At 43.5% G+C, this 8,315-nt stretch overlaps 1 pseudogene; it reads left to right on the forward strand.

The window, feature by feature from the left end:
• The first annotated feature begins 417 nt into the window (after nt 1–417).
• On the forward strand, nt 418–7,526 carry LOC129411477 (NACHT, LRR and PYD domains-containing protein 12-like; annotated as a pseudogene).
• The last annotated feature ends 789 nt before the right edge of the window (nt 7,527–8,315 follow it).

Raw genomic sequence — 8,315 nt, forward strand, 5'->3', positions numbered from 1 at the left:
TCCTTCACTGACGCACTCCATCAAACGCTGAGCCGTATTTGAAAACTAAACCATTTCTTTGGAGCTGTTTAGAACTGCACCTTCGTTTGTGCTGGATAGAATTACAAGTTCAGCAACTCAGCACTGAGACCACGCGCTCATTTCAAGTCTGGAGTCCAAAGGTTGGTCTTGTTGTTGGTCTTGGTGCTCCAGGTCACATTCTGCTTCACACTTGTTGGGTTGGACGGTTAAACTCTTCTGGTTGTGCCATTTTTAATCTGGAGTTAAAAAGTGATTTGAGCAAAACTTCCACACCGAGAGATTCTGTTCTGTAATGGACTACAAAAATCGCCAAGCACACACACACCCACACACAGATACACACACACACAACCACAAACACACCCACAGACACACCCCCACAGACACACACACACCAGGAAGTAGACTCTAAAAGTTGAACATTTGCTGGTGTTAAAGACGCGTTCCCTCTGCCTCTTTCAGCTGTTTCAAACAAGGTTTGACTTGATTCTTTCTAAAGTGCATTTGTATTGTTTGTGTTTGGATATAAAAGCAGTATTTTCCTTCAGGTTTGCACTAACTGATGTGTAAAAGTTTTTGTCTCCTGCTCTAGTTTATAATCTGAGTCTTAATGAAGAAACCAAGAGCTCCTTTTAGTCATTCAAACATCATTCTGTTTATTTCATCATGTCAACGCTTCATTGTGACGTTGTGTGTTGTTCAGTGTTAGGGTTAGGGCTAACCCTAACCCTAACTCTTTAGTTACTCATTACTAGTTACTTGTTCAAAACACTACTTAGTTAGTGCCTCAAGAAAACCAAACCCTGACTAGTGTGACAACATGTTTCTTTGGATCAGAGATGCGGGTTTGATGCTGTTTGCACACGGTGATCAGACTTTATATCAGTTCTATCAAATCTAAATTCATTTGTGTGTGTGTGTGTGTGTGTGTGTGTGTGGGTGTGGGAGTGTGTTATTTAATTTGTTATTTTTTAAATGCCTTAATCAATCCTTTTATCGTGTCGTCCAGAATATTCCATAGATCTGCTCCTCTAACTGCTAAACATCTACTGTGATTATGAACTTTATACAGAACAGCAGCTGTGTTTAGGTCGACTATGTCCTGAAACTTTAAGGTTTTGAACTGAATAAACACTGGGTTTGTTGGGGCAGAATAATTGGCACAGTGAACAATTCTTATGGCTTTTTTCTGCAGTATATAGATGGGTTGTTTAATTGTTTTGTAATTGTTCCCCCAAATTTCTACACAATAATTTAAATATGGCAAAATTGTAGAATTATAGAACAGACAGAGTGAGCTTTGATTCACACTTGTTTTGACTTTACACAGAGTCGACTAGTATCATCAGCAAATTAAATACAATGTGTATTTTTAGGACCTCACAGAAATCATTTATATTCATTATAAACAACTCAAGACAAACAAACAAGAGTCACAAATGTAAGTGTGTGTTGAGGAGAGAAACATTTGTGACATGTTTTAAACATTCGTGTTGTTTGGGATGAATGTTTTGTGTGTTTTTCCTTTTGAAGCAAATGAACAGAGCATGGATCAGAGAGAGCACAGAGAGGACGGAGCCCCTCCCTCTAAAACCACTCACCCCCCCAAAGCTCAGAGGTAAGGGACCATCTCTAACGCTCCACCACTGTTCTCCATGTCAGAGCTCAGACTAAAGCCACTGCTCCATCTGTGTCCACAGACCTGCTCCTGGGACCAGCGCCCACTCATTCAACAGTGATCGCTCTAATGATGGAGGGATTGATTTGAAAAGAGAACATGGTCCACAGTAAGTCACACTCACAACACCTTATAATGTCACCACTTTATGTCAACAAACATTTGAATATAATGTGGGTGACGTGGTTTGAATGAAATAAAAACATGTCCAGGAGTGGTCCACAGTTCACAGAGAATCACATTCAAATCAGAATGATACACACAAGTCTGTTCTTTGTTCCATAATTCAAACTTTAAAAATATGTAGTGTGACTACATCTGGCCTCACACCCGGGCACCAAAATATGTAGGAGAAATCTACACGGGCTCAGCATGATACCATTAGATGTCGGGGGGTAACTGATGTTACAGATTGGAATTTAGGAGTTCTAAGTTAAAGCAGCACTCACGTGGCCTTTGTGAGTGTTCGGCTCTGACTAGAAGTAAATTTGGGGGCACCACTCAACAAATGTTGAGAAATATTACCAATCCAATTGAATCAATTGCTTATGTTAATAAATAAATAAATAAATAAATAATTAATTAAACTATTGATCTGAAGGTTCATAAATTCTTGACCATATCAGTGACCGACATATTTTGAATGACATCACTGGAAATAACATCACTATTCACCAAAGCAAACTGTGGTTTATGAATATTTATTGACCAAGTTAAACAGAAACATTTAATTATCAAAATATGCAAATGAGTGTAGGTCGCTCTAAACTAGTGTCTAGAAATGTGAGATTAGGCACAACGTTAAGAGTTATCTAAAGTTCTGTGTTGAGTCTAAATTGATGAAGCAAGCCATTGTTTGACAGTGCACATACAACCCAGGAAGCGTGGAGCTGTCCAGTCACCATGTGGTCCTGACGACACGTTTCAGTGTCTGTGAAGTCTAATAGTGCTGCTCACAGATTAAGGCTAATCAATCAAAAAGACTATTGTCTGCAAAAATGCGAATATTTAAATTTGCAAAAATATGAAAGCTTTCGAATCAGATCAGCTACAGGTATTTGAATAAAAACACGTCAAGCGATGGGCAAATCTTTGAACGGAGGGAGAACTTGGACGTTGTCCCTCCTGTTAAATCTTAAGATAAGCGGGAAAAACTGACCAATGGTGGGTCTGCATGTGGAATGTGAGTTTGCTGAGTGGGAGGTTTTATGACATAGCTCATATATTACACACTATCTACATTAACAGTTTTACACAAAGAAAGTATTTACATGACATTTACAAATCAGTATTAAAACAAAGTGGCAATAGTTCATTGAAGGAATTGAATTTCATTCCTTTCTTTCTCTGGAGAAAGTCTATTGGCTTGAGATTTTGAGATTGTTCCATCAAAATCCCATAGTGTCTTTATTTGTCGATTATAGTCAGAGAACAAACTTCAGTCAATTGATTTATCAATAGGTGAAGCTTCAAAGAAAAGTTAGTTTGTAAAAAGAGATTTTTAATCTTTTAAGGGGTCTTTGTGTGGTACAGCACACAAGGAGTACATGAACACAAGTCAGTATATCTTGCTTGGGTGACAGGTCCGAGATAGGGAGGTTCAGACACATGGTGGAAGGGTAGAATGTCTCAAAGTTAACCTCCTGTCAGAGGCTGTTGTCCAAACTTTGTGCAAGTCTATTCCCTAAGATTCAATATCATGTAACAGCCATGATTTCACATCTTCCATAGGTCAGAGGTCAGTATTATTACAAATATCTGAACTAGATGTGTTTGTTGTTGAATGTGCCGTACTGAAGCGTCTGTGGTGAAGGCCTCATGAACACTTTGTAGAACCTCCTGAAGTATCTGACCTGAGTCAGAACAGTCCCATGTGTTTTACTGTGACTGAAGTGTGTTTTCTTCTGTGTCTCAGGATCCACCAGAAACATCCTCCGTCTGAACCTGGTCCCAGCTGTGAGTCCCTCAGGAGTGACACGTCTATGGGACATCCATATAATTTTGCCAAGGAGCTGTGAGTTTTCAAAAGCATTGATCATAAGAACAATATATAAATAATAAATAATAATGATGCGTGTTTCATGTGTGTCTGTGACAGAGGGGAGCAGCCGGGTCCAGAGGTCTCCAGTGGTCAGCACCATCACACACAGCTGGACTCCATATTTAAGGTGTGTCATTCACTAAAGTTTGGAAATGTTCAGATGAATGAAGCTTGTTTCACACAGATCTGACACTGAGTGCATTTGTGTTGTTTATAATGTGTCTGTTCAGCTTCTGGAGGAGGACATCGTCACTTTTGTCCAGAAGGAGCTGAAGAAGCTCCACAAGGTTCTGAGTACAGATGAGTCAGAAGGTTTAGATCCTGTGGAGGATGAGGATGAAGAGCAGAGGAGCTGCAGTGAGGCTGTTCTGAAGATCACACTGAACTTCCTGAGGAGGATGAAGCAGAAGGAGCTGGCTGAGCGTCTGAGGAGCAGTAGGACCATTTAACACATTTAACAAGGTGCTCACAGTCATTTTATCTTCTCTGAGACTCAGGTCTGTATCTGTTGTCTTCATTCAGGAATTTATTCTGAAGTTTATCAGCATAAACTGAAGTCTGACCTGCAGCAGAAGTTTGAGTGTGTGTTTGAGGGCATCGCTAAAGCAGGAAACTCCAGCCTTCTGGATCAGATCTACACAGAGCTCTACATCACAGAGGGAGGGTCTTCAGAGGTCAACCAGCAACATGAGGTCAGACACATGGAAACAGCCTCCAGGACACCAGGCCCAGCAGAGACAGCCATCACATGTGAAGACATGTTTAAAGGCCCAGCTCACACACATGGAGCCATCAGAACAGTGCTGACAAAGGGAGTGGCTGGCATCGGGAAAACAGTGCTCACTCAGAAGTTCACTCTGGACTGGGCTAAAGGTGAAGCCAACCAGGACATACAGCTGCTGTTCCCGTTCACTTTCAGAGCACTCAATGTGCTGAAGGAGAGAAGCTTCAGCTTGGTGACACTTGTTCGTCACTTCTTTAGTCAAACACAAGTAGAACTCTGCAGCTTTGAAGACCTCAAGGTGCTCTTCATCTTTGACGGTCTGGACGAGTGCAGACCTCCTCTGGACTTCACCAAAACCAAAATCCTGAGCGACCCCACAGAGTCCGCCTCAGTGCACGTGCTGCTGGTGAACCTCATCAGGGGGAGCCTGCTTCCCTCCGCTCGCCTCTGGATAACCACACGACCCGCGGCGGCCAATCAGATCCCTGCTGAGTGCGTCTCCATGGTGACAGAGGTCAGAGGGTTCACCGACCCACAGAAGGAGCAGTACTTCAGGAAGAGGTTCAGAGACGAGGCCGACACAATCATCTCCCACATCAAGACGTCCAGAAGCCTCCACATCATGTGCCACCTGCCGATCTTCTGCTGGATCGCTGCCGCAGTCCTGGAGCTTGTGTTGAAAAGCAGAGAGAGAGGAGATCTGCCCAAGACCCTGACTCAGATGTACATCCACTTCCTGGTGGTTCAAGCCAAAGTCAAGAACATCAAGTATGAAGAAGGATCTGAGACAGACCCACACTGGAGTCCAGAGACCAGGAAGATGGTGGAGTCTCTGGGAAAACTGGCCTTTGAACAGCTGCAGGAAGGAAACCTGATCTTCTATGAGAGTGACCTGAGCGAGTGTGGGCTGGACGCTGCAGCGGCCTCAGTGTACTCCGGAGTGTTCACACAGGTCTTTAGAGAGGAGCCAGGCCTGTACCAGGACAAGGTCTACTGCTTCATCCATCTGAGTGTGCAGGAGTTTCTGGCTGCTCTTCACGTCCATCAGACCTTCATCAACACTGGGATCAACCTGCTCTCACAGAAAACACAGAAGTCTACAATGTTCAGTGTGGAAAAAAAACTAAAGCATCTTCATCAGACAGCTGTGGACCAGGCCTTACAGAGTCCAAACGGACACCTGGACCTGCTCCTGCGCTTCCTCCTGGGTCTTTCACTGTCGACCAATCAGAGCCTTCTACAAGGTCTGCTGACACAGACAGAAAGTAGCTCCCAGACCAAGTCAGAAAACAGCTGAATACATCAAGAAGAAGCTGAGTGAGGATGTGTCTGCAGAGAGGAGCATCAACCTGCTCCACTGTCTGAATGAACTGAATGATCGTTCTCTGGTGGAGCAGATCCAACAGTACCTGAGATCAGGATGTCTGTCTGAAGGTGGACTGTCTCCTGCTCAGTGGTCAGCTCTGGCCTTCATCTTACTGTCATCAGAAGAAGATCTGGACCAGTTTGAGCTGAAGAAATACTCTGCTTCAGAGGAGGTTCTCCTGAGGCTGCTGCCAGTGGTCAAGGCCTCCACCAAAACTCTGTGAGTCTCCTTTGTTTAACAGAGGATAGTTTGATTCAACTTCTACATAAACAATGTTTTCTGTCTCCAGACTGAGCAGCTGTAACCTGTCAGAGAGAAGCTGTGAAGCTCTGTCCTCAGTCCTCAGCTCCCAGTCCTCTAGTCTGAGAGTCCTGGACCTCAGTTTCAACGACTTGAAGGACTCGGGGCTGAAGATGTTGTGTGTTGGACTGAAGAGTCGTCACTGTAAACTGGAACAGCTCAGGTCAGAGGGGTTCATATTCTTCACTATTATTACCTGTTATAACCTGTTGGTATTTGCGTTGGAAAATCACATTTGATAAAGTCACATAAAGATCTGGGACTTGTTCTTTGTCTCATTTGGGTTGAATGTTTTTAATGAATGGACTGATTCCAATAATCTGTGTCCTCAGACTGTCAGGTTGTCTGCTCTCAGAGGAAGGCTGTGCTTCTCTGGCTTCAGCTCTGAGGTCCAACCCCTCACATCTGATAGAACTGGACCTCAGCTACAACCATCCAGGAGACACAGGAGTAAAGCTCCTGTGTGCTCTACAGGAGGACCCCCACTGCACACTGGACACTCTCAGGTATGGACATGCTCGCCTGCTTAACACTCAAAATCATAAATGACAGTGTCATGAATAAAAACAGACTTCAGAAGCACCAGAGGCCTGTGCACCACAGATTGAGAAGAGTGTTAGGGTCAAAAGAACATATTTGAATGTCACATGGAGTGAAAATGCTCTGAAACAAACTCTGACATGGTGTGTTTCCTTCAGACTGAGACCTGCTGGAGAACGATGGATGAATCTAATCTGGAGATGTAAGTCCGACTTAACCCATTTAACTCTGGTCAGTTTTATGATTTTATTTTTGTCACACAAACAAAAGCGTCTGTCAACATTCTGTTACACACACTTGTTGCTGCATTTTGTCACTGCAGCAACAAACTCCAGAGAAATCCAGATTTACACTGAGAATAATCTGAAATAGACTCCAGATTTATACTGAAAATAATCTGAAATAGACTGTGGGGCTGTGAAAGGAAATGTTTTTACACTCACATAAATGTGAGACAAACAGAAGAGTGGAATGATGAGAGTGGACAGGGGACTAACTGCTGCTGTGTTGTGTTTTCTCTCTCGATCAGATTTCTGTGATCTCACTCTGGATCCAAACACAGTGAACAGAAAACTCAAACTGTCTGACAACAACAAGAAGGTGACACGTGTGACAGAGGAGCAGCCGTATCCAGATCATCAGGACAGATTTGACATCTGGCCGTCAGATTCTGTGTTCCACTGGTCTGACTGGTCGCTGTTACTGGGAGGTCCAGTGGAGTGGAGATGTTTTTATATCAGTGTCTTACAGAAGAATCAGAAGGAAAGGAGACGATTATGACAGTTTGTTTGGATGCAATGATCAGTCCTGGAGTCTGGCTGTGTTCTAAAGGTGGTTTCTTTGTTCGTCATAATGACTGTCGAACCCATCTCCCTCAGCCCTGCTCCTCTCGTGGGAGAGTAGCAGTGTTTGTGGACTGTCCTGCTGGCTCTCTGTCCTTCTACACAGTCTCCTCTGACCAACTGACCCACCTCCACACCTTCAACAACACATTCACTCACACTCTGTTCCCTGGGTTTACACTCTGGACTTGTCACTCCTCAGTGTCTCTGTGTGCTCCGACAGACTCACTCTCCTCTGTGTAAAACAGTCCAACATTTTTCTATTTTTACATCGTTGAAAAAAAAGTGATGTTAATAGTGGAGTTTGACAGAAAAAGAGTGCAGACGTGATCTTCTGGATGAAGATAAATGTTTATATGGCAGACTGAGGTCCTTTTATGTGGAGATGAGCAGCAGACTGAGGTCCTGTGTTGCTCTCTCGTCTGTGTTGGTTCATCCTCTTGTGAAGTGGCTGTTGAAGCGGCAGAATCAAAGCCCAGAAGAAAGATCGTCACTATTCCTTACATGGCTGGTGTTTCTGAAAAACTACGAGGATGTTCAGACACCGTGAGATCCCAGACTATTTCAAACCTACAAACACTTTGAGACAGAAACTGGTCCAGCCAAAGGACAAAACTACACTGGAGAAACGAAAAACAGCCACTTCACAAGAGGATGAACCAACACAGACGAGAGAGCAACACAGGACCTCAGTCTGCTGTTCATCTCCACCTAAAAGCCAATTTCTCCTTTGCCATGTTTAGTGTGAGAGATGTGTGTGGGTGTTATATGTGTACAGGACCACAACTTTATAAAGTGTCATG

This window comes from Boleophthalmus pectinirostris, unplaced genomic scaffold (genome assembly GCF_026225935.1).
Source record: "Boleophthalmus pectinirostris isolate CB_2022bp ecotype Guang Dong unplaced genomic scaffold, ASM2622593v1 HiC_scaffold_1, whole genome shotgun sequence".
In the NCBI taxonomy this organism is placed as follows: Eukaryota; Metazoa; Chordata; class Actinopteri; order Gobiiformes; family Gobiidae; genus Boleophthalmus; species Boleophthalmus pectinirostris.